The sequence below is a fragment of the Rattus norvegicus genome, chromosome 12 (assembly GCF_021556685.1).
Source record: "Rattus norvegicus strain SHRSP/BbbUtx chromosome 12, alternate assembly SHRSP_T2T, whole genome shotgun sequence".
In the NCBI taxonomy this organism is placed as follows: Eukaryota; Metazoa; Chordata; class Mammalia; order Rodentia; family Muridae; genus Rattus; species Rattus norvegicus.
Window position 1 is genome coordinate 49,490,461 of NC_141545.1, and position 17,642 is coordinate 49,508,102.

At 48.0% G+C, this 17,642-nt stretch overlaps 1 protein-coding gene across 10 annotated transcripts in view; it reads right to left on the reverse strand.

Annotated features, from left to right (window-relative positions):
- The window catches only part of Acacb (acetyl-CoA carboxylase beta), a 110,527-nt gene that overhangs the window by 90,568 nt on the left and 2,317 nt on the right, over nucleotides 1-17,642 (reverse strand). For 4 of the 10 annotated variants that reach the window (XM_087577591.1, XM_087577590.1, XM_087577589.1 and 1 more), the window contains exon 1: nucleotides 9,355-9,399. The gene's annotated coding sequence lies outside the window, so the exon portion shown is untranslated. 10 annotated transcript variants of the gene reach the window in all.

The following is a 17,642-nucleotide window of genomic DNA, read 5'->3' on the forward strand; positions in this document are numbered from 1 at the left end:
TAACACAGCATGTGGGGCAAGGGTATTGGGGTCCCTGTACTGGATACAATAAGCAGAAATGGGCTTCTCCTCTGACCTCAGCGCTTCTGTCCTGGACCACAAGGCATGTTGCTAACCTAGATGTGGGTATATGCTGTGGTGTGAATGCATTGCATGCTCCCGGAGTTCATTTGTGGTCCTCAATGAAACGGTGCCAGGAAGCAAGCAGGAAAACATGGCAGAGGGGAAGGGTCTGCTGTCATAAGAGGGCCGCTTGCTCTTTTGCCGATCTGCCTCCGCCACAGGATGAGTCACGAGAAGATTCTTACAGAACACAAAGTTTTCAACCTCGGCCATCCCAGACTCAAATCAGGAATGAGGAATCAGGAATATATCAGGCTGGAGAAATGGCTCAGCAGCTAAGCGCACTGACTGCTCTTGCAGAAGACCTGGCTCCAATTCCCAGTGCCTACGTGGCAGCTCACAATCATCGCTAATTTGAGTTTCAGGTGAGCCCATGCCCTCCTCTGACCTCAGAAGGCACTGGGCATACATGTGGTACACATATATATGTGCAGGCAAGACACGCATACTAATAAAATAAAAAATAAACCGATCAGGGGAGAGACACCAGGCCTCAACCTGACACAAAGAACTACGAGCAGCTAAGGATGCTGGGAACAAGAGAAATAATCTTCCTGGGGAAGAGCGTGCCAACTGGTTATCCAATAACAAATGGTCAGCCTTGAAAACACATACAAGTAACATTAGATAGACTGAGTGGTTGTACTTAATGTATTTAGGGATATGTATACATACATATACACATATATTATACTTGTAATATATGTGTGTATATGCATATATACCCCTACATATAGATATGTACATATATGTGCATGAATGTGTATAAATATATATATACACACACACACACACATATATATATATATATCCATGTATGTAACAAAAACAGTACAAAAAAGGTCATGAATTGGAAAGAGAGCAAGAAGGGGCTTAAGGGAGGTTTCGGAGGGAGGAAATAATTATAATATAATTATATCATAGTCTCAAGAAATAAAAGGGATAGAAAACAAAAGCAAATCTTTCTTTTTTTTTTTTTTTTTTTTTTGGTTCTTTTTTTTCGGAGCTGGAGACCGAACCCAGGGCCTTGCGCTTCCTAGGCAAGCGCTCTGCCACTGAGCCAAATCCCCAACCCCGCAAATCTTTCTTTAAAGCAAAATTAAAATAAATAAATCTCTTTAAAAGACATATCTGTCCTTTTTCTGTAATCTATTTGTGTTTATTTTATGTACATCGGATATCTTGCTTGCATATATGTTTGTATGAGAGTGATCCCCTGGAACAGCAGTTACAGACAGTTGTGAGCCACCATGTGGTTGCTGGGATTTAAACTCAGGATCTCTGGAAGAGCAGCCAGTGCTCTTAACCTTTGAGCCATCTCTCCAGCCCCCAACAGCTGTTCTTTTTAAAATATATAGTCTCAGATATTTTAGGCTTACACACCGATGCATGCTCAGTGTAAGTCACACGTAAGAAAGAATTAAAGAAGGTACCGCCAAGGACTTTGTTCTAGAAGCATGATTTAGTATGTTAAAAACATGGGAACAATTCAAGTATTCTTTAAGGCCCAGCAACACTCAGGAGGCAGAGGCAGGTGGATCTGGTGAGTTCCAGGCCAGCCACGGGGATACATACTGAGACTGTGTTTCAAGAAGAAAAGAAAAGAGGTTGGGGATTTGGCTCAGTGGTAGAGTGCTTGCCTAGCAAGCGCAAGGCCCTGGGTTCAGTCCCCAGCTCTGAAAAAAAAGAAAAAAAAAAAGCCAAGTATCTTTTAACTGATAAATAGATACAATGTGACTCACCCACCAAATAGAACATTACTCATCTATTAAAAGGAATGTAGCATGATCCACACTACAAGGTGGATGAATCAGAAAACCTTATGCCCGTCATGAAAAACCAGAGATTATAATTGTTTCTTCGAGCTGTCCACACTGGGCCAGTCCATGCAGACAGAAAGATTAGTCGTTACTGAGGGACAGTAGGGTGGGGTCACAGCTAAAACGTGTGTCATCTGAGTTTGGGTGGATGAAAAGGTCCTGATGTTGACTGTGCCAACATCTGGTCTGAACACACTAACTGCATCGGCTTGTTCTATCTTTTAAGGATTTATTGATTTTATGTGGATGAGTAGTTTGCCTGTGTGTATGCCTGGTACCCTCAGAAGTCAAAACAGAGCATCAGATCTCCTAGAGTTAGGAATAGTTGTGAGCCACGTGGATGCTAGGAACTGAACCTGGATCCTCTGCAAGTGCAGTCAGTGCTCTTAACCACTGAGCATCTCTCCAGCACCTGCTAATCTGTTCATTACATGAGTGGATTATATTCTATGTAAATGACTTGCATGGTATGTTAATGAGGTGTGTTATGTAAATGAGTTGTGTGTTATGCAAATGACTTGTGTGCTACGTAAATAATTTGCATGGTATGTAAATTACTTGCATATTATGTAAATCACTTGCATGGTAAGTTAAGGAGTTATATGTTATGTAAATGACTTGTATACTATGTAAATTACTTGTGTGCTATGCAAATTACTTGTATACTATGTAAATAATCCATATACTATATAAATGACTTGTATATCATGTAACTGGCTTGTGTGCTATGAAAATGACTTGCATACTATGTAAATGATTCATATGCTACGTAAATTACTTACATGCTGTGTAAATGACTTGTATGCTATGCAAATGACTTACATGTCATGCAAATGACTTGTGTGCTATACTAATGGCTTGTAAGTCATTTAAATGGCGTGTGTGCTATGTAAATTATTTATATACTATGTAACTGCCTCATATGCCATGCAAATGGCTTGTGTGCTGTGTAAACACTTACTTGTATGCTGTGTAAATTATTTGCCAATGTAAATGACTTTAGCTACAAAGTTGGCTTCTCTGCAGTTCTAACATTCGGAAGAAACTGGTTCTGCGGGGTTGGGGATTTAGCTCAGCGGAAGAGCGCTTGCCTAGCGAGCACAAGGCCCTGGGTTCGGTCCCCAGCTCCGGAAAAAAAAAAAAAAAAAAAAAAAAAAACTGGTTCTGCTTACACACTGATTTTCCTACCATTGTCCTATTCTCTGAACAATGGAGCCTCATGGCTCTCTGAATTGCATTTACACCGAACAGGGACTATAAATCACCCAGATTTATATTTTATGCAACGGCTGTGTGTAGGCATGAGGCAAGCACACATTGTATACAGGGATTTTGGCATTCTGGACTCAGAACCACCCAGCAAGATAAGCATTTCTTCTGTGGCTGGTTTCTGTCTCCTCCTTCCTGGTGTCTGCTGTTCTCACGGCCTGGAAGAGGACGGACTGCACCCTGACCCAGGCCCAGAACACCTGAGCCAGGTGGTCATGACTAGAATGGACACTGAACAAAGCCTCGGGCTCCGGAGTACCGCCCACACTGATGCCGAGCGAGTGTGTGTGGGAGGAGTGGACTCGGACGTTCCGTCCGTACTTCCTCTCACAGCTCTGCCCTCTGATGAGCAGATAATCACTGTCTGAAGGAAATGTCCTAAAAACTATTGGATTTACGGGCAGGGAAATGACTCGGCGAGTAAATATGCTTCAATCCCTAGAATCCAAACGAAAAGCTGGATGTGGTGGCCCATGTCAGTAACCCCAGCACTGCTACAGTGAGATTCGAGGAAAGACAGGAGGACATTCAGAAATGTGTGGGTGCAACGACCGAGCGGAAGAAATGAGAGAGGCACTGCCTCAAAAGGCCACAGGTGGATCGAAAGAGCCAACACCCCAGAGACCAGATCTTTCAGGTTCACACTCCATCCATCTTAGAGAACCTGGCCAAAGGTTACCTGGCGCCAGTTTCCAGGTTACCCCCAAACAAATCTGAACCTCCGGGTTACAAGTCTGCCCCTGACGCTTCACTTCCTATCAACAACCACCAATCAGGAGGAGAGCAGAAGTTAATGGTTTCGCTCCCAGAGCCAGCCAATTATGTTCGAGGCCATAATGCCCCACCCCAATCAAATGTGTGCCAGGATAGATGCTCCCTCCTTGCCTCTATGAATGCTTGCCTGGAACTGGGCGAGGCCCCCTCCCATTCTCCTGTGTCAGAGGCTGGGGCGGGACCCAAGCTCAAACTTGAATAAAGAGACCCCAGTGCCACTGCTTCAAAATCAGCTCCTTGAAAGGGTTGGGGATTTAGCTCAGTGGTAGAGCGCTTGCCTAGCAAGTGCAAAGCCCTGGGTTCGGTCCTCAGCTCTGGAAAAAAAAAATCAGCTCCTTGGCAGTCTTTTGGGGTTCATGAATGCTTCCTGGCACAAGACACCCAGGAAAGTTGTCCTCTGACTTCCATATACACACCATGCACACATGTGAGCACACACACCTACCGCAAACGATTAAATCTTTTTAAAAAGCATGACCTAAATGTTTCAGCATCTTTGTTTTTGTTTTGTTTTGTTTTGTTTTTTTTCTTTTTTCTTTTTTGTTTTTCCGGAGCTGAGGACCGAACCCAGGGCCTTGCACTTGCTAGGCAAGCGCTCTACCACTGAGCTAAATCCCCAACCCCATGTTTCAGCATCTTTTTTTTTTTTTTTTTTTTTTTTTTTTGGTTCTTTTTTTTGGAGCTGGGGACCGAACCCAGGGCCTTGCGCTTCCTAGGTAAGCGCTCTACCACTGAGCTAAATCCCCAGCCCCAGCATCTTTAAAACAAATCTTCCTGCTAAGGCTTCAGCTGAGCGGCAGGCAGGGTCCTTGCTTGGCACGAGTGAGGCCTTGGGCTATGGCAAGCATTTGCAAAGAAGAAGTAAGTGAACCAATGTCATCGTGAACCAATGTCAGAAACACTACAAAGTCACGATGCACGGCAGGCAGATCCCTGTGGGGTCTAAATGTTTTCTTCCTTTGTGATTTCAACAAAATGTTCTCTAGGGAAGCAGGAAGAGTTCTCAAGTTTTCCTGAAAATGTTGGAGCCAAGTGTGGATCTCATAACCACTTGGCAGCTAGATCCCTGAACTGTTGGCAAGGGTCTAGTTCTGTGTACGGCATAGATTCGTGTTTTATTTTCTTCCTCAAGTTTGTTTTTAAAGAAAAGCAAATTGAGGGTGACTCAATGCCAAGTGACGTTAATGGCACAAAAGAGAAATCACACAGTCATTTCATCTCTCTCTCTCTCTCTCTCTCTCTCTCTCTCTCTCACACACACACACACACACACACACACACACACAAACACACATTATAAAATCCCATACCTTTTCATGACTAAAAAAAAAAAAATACGGGGTTGGGGATTTAGCTCAGTGGTAGAGCGCTTGCCTAGCGAGCGCAAGGCCCTGGGTTCAGTCCCAAGCTCCGAAAAAAAGAGAAAAAAAAAAAAAAAAGAAAAAAATACATTTAGGGAACCAGACACAGATGAGAACCTCAAAACCAATGGTGTGTCTCCTAAGCCAGAGACAAGACTGGAAGGACCCCCTGTCCAAGAGTTCTACCCAGAGCAAACGCCTACATGAAGAGGACAAAGGAAAGACAGGCCATCTGCAGAAGGGTTGGTCCCAAGATCTGGAGGAGACAGAGAGAGAGATGGAGAACTACTACAGGCAAGAAGTTTTATTTGTAGGATCAAAATATCACCATCCCAGACTCAACCAGGTTCCTACACACAAGCAACTAGCAAGCTGAAATTTAATTTACAATCACACATACACACACACACACACACACACACACACACACACCCATAACACATACACGCACACACACACACACCCCAAATATAATCCCTGGCTGCTGGAGCGATGGCTCCGAGGTTAAGGACCAGACACTGGAACCTGTGCCCCTAGCAGAACCCCAGGCTTCTTCCTGATGCTAAGCCCATCCCCCACGCATTCCCTGGGAGTCTCAATCCTAGTGCCGTCAGCATTTGAGGCTAGGGAACTCTGTGCTGGGCATTTTGTTCAGGATTTCCTGTGCTTTACAGGGTACTCCCTGTGCTGGAGAGATGGCTCAGTGGTTAAGAGCACTGACTGCTCTTCCAGAGGTTCTGAGTTCAATTCCCAGCAACCACATGGTGGCTCACAACCATCTGTAATGAGATCTGATGCCCTCTCCTGGTGTGTGAAGACAGCAACAGTGTACTCATATACATAAAATAAATAAATGCTTCTTTTTAAAAAAAAAAAAAACTGCCCTGGGGTCTGAGGACAAACTTGTGTGTGTGTGTGTGTGTGTGTGTGTGTGTGTGTGTGTGTGTGTGAGAGAGAGAGAGAGAGAGAGAGAGAGAGAGAGAGAGAGAGAGAGAGAGAGAGACTGACTCTTTATATAGCCCTGGCTGTCATGGAGCTCACTTTGTAGACTAGACTGGACTTGGACTCTCGGAGATCTGGCTGTCTCTACCTCCCGAGTGCTGTGATTAAAGGCATGTGTCACCTGGCCTGGCTGGAGTACATTTTGAACATTATCTCTCTTGCCCTCGATAAACTTTAAAACATCGGCAAGCAAGAGCATCATCCTGAAACTGCTCTCTCACACAAGCCCTCAGGAAAAAAAGACTCTCCCATGTTCACTGACAGAGGGCATTGCCAGAAGGTTGCAGAAGTAACTCTCCTCAGAGGGCCAACAGGTTCCTCGGGCAGGAGGGTGTGACAGGGATCAGGGACTTTCCATCCCTGGCTTTTGCTGAGAGACCAGTCCCATCGCAGACACTCTGCTGGCTGCACATGCAAGTGCCTTCACAGCCACGTAGCCATGATCTCTCCTTGTCCCTTTTTCTCCGCCTTAACTGTGGACAACAGGCACAGTTTCCATCATGGTAATTTGGAGATGCAAGATAAAAGATGTCTCCATCTTCCCTGACAACAAGGTGGCCCACAGGGACATTCACTTATAAATCCTTGTGCCTGGCATGGTACTAAATATATAGTAGGTGTTTAATAATGTGAATAAATGATGAATGAATGAATGAATGAATGAATGAGCCCGTGTACAAACTGAGCACAAGCAATGGCATGAACCAAGCTGGACTTCTGCATTTTAGAGGTTCGGTTTCTGCAAGTGCACTCGGGAGCCAAGGGGACAAACTGTCACCCCACAGTTTTCCGGGAAGGAGCCAGAGAGAGACCCTGACCCAGGGAAGGCCACTGTGTGGCAGGTCCCGCGTGTATACACATGAAATAGTGCCAAGTTACAAATCACAAGCATGTAAAAACGTATTTAAATTGTTTCCGAGGAAAGAGAGGGGGTTGGGGGTGGGCAATAAGACAGGGAGCTGGAATGGACCTTCGGTGATCTGATGCCCTTGTGCCCACTCCATCTGGGAAGCCCGGGGGATGGCGCAAACTTTGCGTTATGCAAACTCCATGGAACCTGCTTAGCAAATGCTGGCTGCCTGGGAGGACAGACAGCTGCCTGGGAGAACAGCTGGTGGCCTGGGACTATGGCTATGCTGCACCCCAGAGGGTCATGAGCTGGGAGCTTGTCCCCAGCTAGGATGACGTTGGTGAGGAGACATAGCCTCCTCCAGAAGGGACTAGTGCTGGTGTCCCGGTGACTGAGGTCGTTGTGGGAATGAGTTACCATAAAAAAAAAAAGTAAGCCTGGCTCCTAAATCCTACCAGCCTCCTGTCTCCCACGTCATCCCATGAGGACGGCATCTACCATCTTTTTTTTTTTTTTTTTTCGGAGCTGGGGACCGAACCCAGGGCCTTGCGCTTCCTAGGTAAGCGCTCTACCACTGAGCTAAATCCCCAGCCCCCATCTACCATCTTATGATGCCCCCAGAAGGCAAGGAGTCAAACAGAAACTAGGACCCTGCGCTTAGACCTCCAGAACTCTGATTAAGTAAACTGTTTTTTTTTTTTTTTTCACAAAGTATCAGCATCAGGTACTTTGTTACAGAGAAGGAAAACTAACCCAGATGGGCAGGTGGTGACCGGAGAGCAGGATTTGAGCGCCTGAGTAGATGGGACATGCAAACAGGGCTGGCGACTGGGACCCAAGGGCAAGTTGCCACGATCAACTTGGAGACTCTAATGAGCAGAATAGCCAGGCTTTCCCCGAAGCCTCGACGCACTCCATAGAGTAAATTCTATCCTGACAGGAAGCAGTGATTCTAATACCAAGCTTTGCCGGTTTTACCCTGCGGAAACCCTCAGTGTCTATTCCTTAGTTACTTTTTTACTTAAGTATTTATTTAGAGACAGAGTCTCACAATGTTGACCAGGCTGGCTACCTCACAGAGAGTTACCTGCCTCTGCCTCCCAAATGCTGGGATTGATGGTGTGTATCACCACCACCACCTTTCTTACTTTATTTCTTTTTCTTTTCTTATAGCATAAGACCCAGAGGTCGCTAGGGCAGAAGTTTACCAAGTCCATGCATGCGGGGAGCTGTCTGAGAAAGCTGCCAACCTCCTCCTCTGGGCCTGCCTCCCCCTCTAAAAAATGCAGAATCCCCTCCTTGCCCTTGAGTTGCTTAGAATGATGTCTCTGCACACTCAATTTCCACACACGTGTGCCCGCCGCGGGTCTTCAAGCCTCCTCGCCCCATCCCTCCCATCCCAGAATATCACTGTCGCATTAGCCTGTCCTTACCTGGTTCTGCTTCGTAGTTTGGACACCTGTGACTCAGAGAATCTCAGTCACTTAGCCCAGCTCAAATACTGGCCCAACACCCACACCTTCCCCTGTCAACACACAAACACAGATAATTCTCACATGACCCAAGGCACTACTACCTGTGCTGACACATCACATCTGGTGGTGTGCCTTTAAGAAGGACAGCAGACCTGGGTCTCACCGTTGCTGCACAGACCAGCTGGACAGTGGTCTGAACAGCAGAGACTAGAGAAGGGCCTCCCACTGAGCATCTGTTCCCCGGGATGTTGCTTTCCTGTGACCTGATCTAGCTGACCCCGAAACTGGTTGCTGGTCAAAGTTCTTTTTTATTTAGTTTTTCCTCTTTCTTTTTTTCCCAGGGTTGAACTCAAACCCTGGACCTGGAACACGTGAGGCAAAAGTCCAACTAAGTCACACCCCCCCCTTAGGCTTATTTTTACTTCTCGAATTTCAAACCCAAGCAACAACTGTCTGGTGCCGGAGCCATCGCTCCTCTCATGACCGATACAGGAAGCTGCCAGGTCCCAGCCAATGCTGGCCAGTAGCCAACACCACAGTGCAACGGGTGGAGGGCATATCTCCCACCCCTACCTCTATAACACATTCACCTTGTCTAGGAGAGGTCTTGGAGTCAGCATCCTGCAGTCCCCATCTCTACTTGGACTTTTTGCTCCCACCCAGTGCTTGGGGCCACTTACCGACACTGGGGACGTGGCCGCCAGTTCCATTCTCAGGAGAGTCTTACAAGTGCCCACAGGGTGACTAAGGGAACCCGGCCTTCTGAGTGTCACCTTTCAGCAGGAGGCTGTGGTGTGCTGTATCAGGCCACAGGGGAGGGGCTTGGCCAGTACTCGGAGGCACAAGAGGAGCTGGAATTCCCTGCAGCGCACCCTTATCTGCCACCACAGTTCTGGCCCTGGCTCAGTCCTCACCTGGTTCTTTCCATGATCTGGGGCTTGCCAACACAGAGGGCCACCTCCTCCTGGCTTACTACATGTCCCTACTTTAAGCCTACTTCACCCTAGCGCAACCGTTCTCCTTGCCCAAGTCCGAGTCTCAGGAATGTATTTGAAACCCTCGCACTAACCGGTCCAGGTGAGCAACACTGCAAGACCTGCCTTTGTCCCCTTCCCTCAAGCACCTGTCTGGAGGAGAGAGTACAGTTCAGCATTTTCTTGGGATGAGCCACACTGGACACAATGGGAAAAGAGGTGACAGTATTAGAATAGAAAGTGGGTGGCCAAGAGCTCCCCAGCAGCCAGGAGAGCAGCACACAGTCAACTTTAACCACTAGGATAAACACTGCCCCTGGGGATGGATGAACCACACACCCCTGCCTATGGGATAAAGGCATTGCAAGCACAACATTTCTGCAAAGCTACTCCCATTAGCAGTCTGATACAGGTCAACCAGGTGTCCAATATGCTTCCTGTCCAAATAAACAGAAGCCTGATGTCACACCCAGCCTGTGTGCTGTCCTCACTGAGAGCCTGGGGGCAGCTCGAGATACTCAAGAAGAACGTTATCCTGGGCAGGTTTTTGCCCTCATTCTGAACCAGTGTCCCTCGCCTAGAAAAGAGACGATCCTCACCCTCACCCCCCTCCTGGGATTACTGTGAGAGTCAGCCAAGCCTGTGGAGTCACTTTCAGTGACAATCTTAGTGGCTCTCCTAAACAGAAGCAGGAAGTCAGCTCTAGCCACGAGCACACACGGTGGAAGGAGAGAAACACTGTCCCAAGCTGCTGTTGTCTGACGATCACACCCACACACATACACACATATACATACAAACTAAATAAATGTAACTAAAAAATAAATAAATAAAACCTCTTGTCTCCAAAGGAAGATTTCCTACACCTGCGGCTTGCCTCTAACGCTGTACTGTCTAAGGGACTAAACTCAAAGGGACAGGAGCAGACCCCACACTCTAAGCTTTAGGGAGACAGAGGTGTTCTGCCCAAATTTAAAAAAAAAAAGTGATTTTTTTTTTCTTCATAGGGGTTCATTATGTAGCCCTGGCTAGCCTGGAACTTGATCTGTAGACCAGGCTAGTTTTGACCTCACGGAATTTGCCTGCCTCTGCCTCTGGGACTAAAAGCATGGGCTACCACATGCGGTCTTTTCTTTTCTTTTTTTTTTTTTTTTTTTGGTTCTTTTTTTTTCGGAGCTGGGGACCGAACCCAGGGCCTTGCGCTTCCTAGGTAAGCGCTCTACCACTGAGCTAAATCCCCAGCCCCGGTCTTTTCTTTTTTGTTTCATTTTCGTCCTCCCCCCACTCCCCGCCCCCCTCTTTTTGGGACAGAGTCTGGCAATGTAGCCAGGCTGGCTCTGAAGTAACACTGGTCTTCCTGCCTCAGCCACCTACGGTCTGAGATTATGGGTATACGTCATCGCACCTCGCTCAAAGAGTATTCTTTTTACATTATCTTATTTTTAATTAAGTGTCTACGTCTTTGAGTGAGTTTAAGCATATGAGTGCATTTGCCCGCAGAGACCAGAAGAGGGCACCAGACTCCCCCAGGAGCCGAAGTTACAGGCTGTTGTAAGCTGCCAGATGTGGGCAACTGTGGGCCCTGAGAAGCAAACTCTTCTACAAGAGCAGCAGATGGCCGAGCCCTGTCTCCACCCCCCTGGAAAGTATTATTCTTAAGCCATTTTAAAGATGAAACTCTGGTGACTTTGCCTGCAGTCACACGGCTCGGAGGCACATGGCTGATATATGGACTAGGCAGAGGCCGCAGGCTGTGGATCTCGGTTATTCAACAGGCTAGAAGGAGCTGATTGTGGCTCAAACCTGTTCTCCCAGCACCCCGTAGGCTGAGGCAGGAGGATTGCAGAATGCGCAAAGCCAGCCTTGAGCTTCAGGGAGGGGTCTTGTCAAGAACCCTAAAGAAAAACAACCCGGGGTTGGGGATTTGGCTCAGTGGTAGAGCGCTTGCCTAGGAAGCGCAAGGCCCTGGGTTCGGTCCCCAGCTCCGAAAAAAAGAACCAAAAAAAAAAAAAAAAAAAAGAAAAACAACCCACAAACAACAGAAAAGACAACAGCAGGAGATGAGGTCCCATGAGAGTGGGTAGGTCCCAGAATTACCACACACCAGAGCATGCGTCTCCAGAGTAGCCCAGATGGCCGGCCTGAGCAAGCAGAAAACAAGCAGCCTCGTGGCTGGTGCCAAGTCCCCTGGACACTGGAGCACTGCACATGGGCAGCGTTGCTGGTGTTGGGGAGTCAGAGATATGAAAAGTTGGTGCAGCTTACAAAGAGATGGCGCAGGTGTAGGGAGAATCGCTTGTAAACCTCGGACGCTGTCAGGAAGAGAGGATTCTGGGAAATAGCGAGCGGATAATAGGAGAGATTTGAGAGCAACATGGAGATGCAGGGTATAGCAGAAGAATGGTACCCCTGGAATAGTTCAAGTGGGTTAAATAAGTTACAAGCTCGCCAGGGAGTGAGCCAAAGCTTATGGCCTAGGCATTTATTAATAAATACTTAGTCTCAGAGTTGTTCTGGGACCAGGACCAGGGAAGGAAAAATGGTTTATTAACTCTTTTTTTTAAACACTCACGTGACTACACACCCCAGGGCACTCTGGGATATTAACTTAGAAAGGTACCATAGTGCCCAGCACACAGCAGGCACCCAATCAATGCCAGGAGAGCCCATCTGAACTTCCAGCTCTAAGACTACCGTTTGAGAGTTAAAGTGAGGGCTGGAGAGATGGCTCAGTGGTTAAGAGCACTGTCTGCTCTTCCAGAGGACCTGAGTTCAATTCCCAGCAACCACATGGTGGTCCACAACCATCTGTAATGAGATCCGATGCCCTCTTCAGGCAGGTGGATGCATATGCAGCAGAACAACTTATACATTAAATAAATAAAAAAAAATTTAGAGAGTTAAAGTTAGCCGTAACTTCCCCGTGTGCGGAACACGGTAGCAAACCTCAGCAGGCTGATGGTTGATGGAGCTCAAACTATGTAGGCTGGCACTCATGACCATGGTGATCACTGTGACAGTCACACCCCTCTCCTTGGCTGCCCCTGGGAAATGTCACCCTTTGCTTTACCTGGTGCCTGTCAGCTGGTGGGCGTGAGCATCTCTTCTATCGAGTGTGTAGACGAGATGGCCTCTCTCCCATCTGGCTGAGGCCATCCCCAGGCTGGTCCTGGGGCAAGAGTATTGCAACATCTAGCCTGTGCGTGCGTGCGTGAAGTAACCTCCAGAGGTCAGACCAAGAAGAACTAGAGCTTTTCATCAGTCTCAGAAACTGAGGTGACAGTGTTGCCTGTTGGTGGGAAATAAGCTCTAGGGTGAAGGGCCTCCAGGATGAACCCATTCCCCAGGTTTCCCTTTCTAGTCACAAACCCGGAAGCTGCTCCTGATCCGATCCCACGGGTCAGGGCCCAGTACCCACCGCCTCCGGGCAGATCTTTGGCACTGATTCTGTTTACACTTTTGTGTTGCGGCTTCCCGGTGCTGCCCTGGCTGCTGTGGGGACACCAACAAGGAGTCTCGGAAGAGCTGGAAGGTTGTGTAGGTCAATGGCACTGAAGAGCGCTCCGAAGGCCATGTTGGTAGAAATTCTGGGTTACAAAGCATGACCCAAGACCGGGACCTCTAGCTGGAATCCCTCTTCCACCTCATCAAGTGGGAGCAGGGTGGCCTGAGGGAGCAGGGTTTGTGTTAAAACCTAAAATCTGGGGCTGATGGATGAAATGGTTTAGAATCATGCTGCCAAGCCTGACCACCCGAGTTCTGTCCTGGAACACACATAGCATAAGGAGAGAACTGGCTCCCCAGGTTGTCTGACTTCTACACACACTGTGGCACTCGCACCCCCCCAGTATTGTTTTATGAAAACATTTAAAAAAAAACTGGGCTGGAGAGAAGGCTCAGTGGTTAAGAGCACTGACTGCTCTTCCAGAGGTCCTGAGTTCAAATCGCAGCAACCACACGGTGGCTCACAACCATCCCTAACGGGATCCGATGCCCTCTTCTGGTGTCGGTCTGAAGACAGTGACAGTGTGCCCACCTACATGAAATAAATAAATAAATCTTAAAAAAAAAAAAAAAAAAAAAAAAAAAAAACAACCAAGACCAAGCTGGGCATGGTGGCACACACCCATAATCCCAGTACTTGGCTCTGAAGGGAGGAAGATAAAGAGCCAGCCTCTGCTGCATACACGCCTGGGTCCAGCCTGGGCCACACCAGTCTGTCTCAAAACACCAAACCAACCCAAACACCCTGAGAACCCTACACACAGTGTAGGGCATGTCGTGGATGTGCCTGGAGAATTCAAGTGGCCCTTCCCTGCTGTGTGGGCCTGAGTTCTTGCCAAGCTCCTGAATCCTGGTTTTCTCGTACACGAGGAAGGCAGAGGGCAGAAGAACTGGCTGATTCTAAGTGGGCTACGGTGTTCCAGGCACAGCCCTGGATATATTATCTCACATCAAATTTAAGCTGTAGAGAGCCCCTGGGCCATTGCACAAGCCTCCAGCCTATCTCCCTGTCCCCAGGCTGGTCCATTTACGCACAGAGGAGCCAAAAATATCTCCCAGGAAAGCCAAGGACAACTGGGTGTGGTGGTGAGCCTAAGCACTCCAGAGGCTGAAGCAGGAAGGTGATAAGTTAGAGGCCCTGCTCCCATAACAAGGTCTGGTATCCACATTGTGACTCTAAGTGCTTTCTCCACTGAAATGAACCATCTTTTGGGGGGTGGGGTCAGATTGAGACACTGTCACTCAAAGCAAAAGCGCCAGGGATTTGGTTCATCATTCTGAAAGCCAACTTTCGGGGTTGGGGATTTAGCTCAGTGGTAGAGCGCTTGCCTAGCAAGCGCAAGGCCCTGGGTTCAGTCCCGAGCTCCGAAAAAAAAAAAAAATCTGAAAGCCAACTTTCACACAAAAAGGGTGTGTGTGTGTGTGAGAGAGAGAGAGAGAGAGAGAGGTGTATGAGAGAGAGAAGTGTGTGTGAGAGAGAGATGTGTGTTTGTATGTGTGTGAAAGAGTGGGGGGGGGGGACCTGAGTACGTGTATGAATGAAGTGGTGATGTGCATGAGGAGGTCAGAACAACTCTCAGGAGTTGTCTCTCCTTCCACTTCTGGGGATGGATGTTAGCTTGTCAGACTTCCGGGACTCATCCCATGTGGTGGCTGTGTGGCCCACTGTCCTGTGTACATGGATCTCCCAGGCAGGAGTGTAAGCACCATGAGACCAGACAAGGCTTAAGACCTGGGCCTGCTCCTTCTCTAAGGAACTCCCAGTCGACTGAGTCGCCTCTCCCCTTGCAACAGAGACGCTAGAAACACACTTTGTGAACAGTTCTTTTTGCGACCGCAAATCCAATATCGACTCAGAAGCCCAGAGCAGGTACCTGAGATGTGCACAGAGGCCTGCTGATGACACCGAGTGCTGTCTGATGCATCCCCCCCGCATCCTTTATCCTCTGACCTCCGTGCTCTTGACCCCTGTGGCTCGTGGACCTGGGATGAGGTGCAGGAGGGGACAGGGGACATCATCAGAGCAAAACCCATGGATCCTTCTACCTTCTGTCAGCTGCAAGGCTGGCACAGGTCCACTGGAAACCAGCTGTGTTCTTTCCCCGGTCTGGCCAAACTGTAAATATATCTATTTTCTTTACTGGTTTCTGCTTTCTGATGTCTTTTGGAATACAGAGAATAGAAGGCATCAGATCATGAACCTGCATGCTGGTAGCAATGTCCCCAGGAACTAGGGGACTGAGCTGGGCTGAGTGCAACCTGCAGTTGACTGAATTCTATTCTGTCCCCCACCCCCACCCCTGTCCTGATATAACTAGAAGCCTGAAAGGCTGAGGTACACAGAACTCTGGGGTCCTGCCTGCAGCTCCTGCCCATACTGCACCCAGGACCCTGCATAAAAAACGAGGAAAGCGGGGTTGGGGATTTAGCTCAGTGGTAGAGTGCTTGCCTAGCAAGCACAAGGCCCTGGGTTCGGTCCCCAGCTCCAAAAAAAAAAAAAAAAAAAAAAAGGAAAAAACGAGGAAAGCACCCAGCACATCTATTCGGAGGTTCCCAAGATCCTATGAGGTGGTCCTCACCTCTGCCACGTTGCATCATGGCCAATCCCTCCCTCAGGGTGCTCCATGAGAAGATTCTGAGAGGTCCTACCACAAAGTCTTAGTGCTCCCCAGAGGCAGTGTGGGTGCTGGACCGGTCCACAGCCTGGCTCCACCTTGCTCACTCCTTGCACCTACCCTGTGGTGGGGCAAAGCAGCAGCCATCTATCCTCTGGAATAAGGAAGGCCTCCTGTCAGGTGACACGGTTCCCCAGACCTACGTACTGAAGTTTACTGAGAGGAGCTCAGAGCCGTCCCTTCAACACCATCTTATTCACAAGTCACATTCACTTCATAAGACTGAGGGAGAGCCAACAAAGGGTAAAGAAAGGCCCTTGCTGCCTCCGACCTCCATGTGTTGTACAAGTGACTTTTATTCACCTGTTAATTGTCGGACGCTTACTGCCTCTGTCTACTAACCTAGGCCTAGTCCTGGAAGTGTGCTGGACAGAAGATTCTAGCCTTCGCACAATGGAATCTCAGCCTAGAATGTTTTCAGCCTCCAAGACTTAATATTGAATAAGCTTGCCCTTTCTAGCTCTTTCTGAACTCTGGCTGGCTGGTTCGACTCAGCTGTTCTGACTTAAAACTCCTCTCCGAGGTTGGGGATTTAGCTCAGTGGTAGAGCGCTTGCCTAGGAAGCACAAGGCCCTGGGTTCAGTCCCCAGCTCCGGAAAAAAAAAATTAAAAAAAAAAAAAAACAAAAAAAAAACCTCCTCTCCGAGCTGACTGCTTCAATCTGGCTCCTCTCTCGGCCTCTCCTGAATTGCTCTGCTTGACCTCGAACTAAAACTCCCAAACTGTCCTAATCTTCGGGCTCCTTCTCATTCTCTGGCTCATTCTGTCTTCACCTGTGTCTGGCTTGTTCTCTCCTCACATTGTCTCGAAAGAGCCAGAGTTGGGGGTCAGTCTAAGGCCAGTGGGAAAGTTCCACCGTGAACCTTTAAGCACAAAGACCCCTCCCTTCCAGGGAGTAGTTAGTTCCCGGAGCAACTGCAAACCAAACTGTCAAACGAAGCTACCTGTGACTCCCGACTGACCTCCCCTTGACTCCCCTTGGAAAGTCCAGAATGGTCCACTTATCAAGTCAGCTTAGAGGTCACTTTGCCCCATCAATAATACCCTACCCAGGGGTTGGGGATTTAGCTCAGTGGTAGAGCGTTTGCCTAGCAAGCGCAAGGCCCTGGGTTTGGTCCCCAGCTCCGAAAAAAAAAAAAAAAGAAAAAGAAAAAAAAATAATACCCTGCCTAGTTACCAATTGTTTGAATTCTCCCCCAATTGTTAGCAAGGTATATAACTCCCGGTCAGAGTCCACTTGGGGTCATCTCCCCTTGAACTGGGAGGACCCTGACATGCCGGAATTAAACTCCTCTTGCTTTTGCACCAATCACTGTCTCCATTCAAGAGGATCCGGAAGAGGTTCAATTCGGACCTCACAGTCTCTGTACAAACGTCCCAGTCAGTAAAGCTGTCCCTTTTCTCTATCTTTTCTGGCCCATCTTTTCCCTCATCTATTCTCTCAAGAGTTGGGGGTATCCGATCTCTGACTCATTCTGTCAAATCTTTCTCTGATTCGTCACTTTGTCTGCCACTCAATTAGACATCACTTCCCTCTACAAACTAACTTTACTTTCACTGTTTGGGATTAAAGGTGTGCACTCAGGGCATGTCTGTATTCCAGCCAGAGGGATGATAGGTGTGTGCTATGGGCCGAACCCACACACCCAGAGACAGGTATTTTCAGTACATAACACAGTCTTGGTGTTCACAGTGTGACCCTGGAACATGTTCCATGCCTGCACACATAAATAAATGTAAGAAGGAAATGTTCAGGAAAGAAATACAGGTGAACTGACGCCAAGCTTGGGCAGACTAAAGGGTCTTTCCATAGGA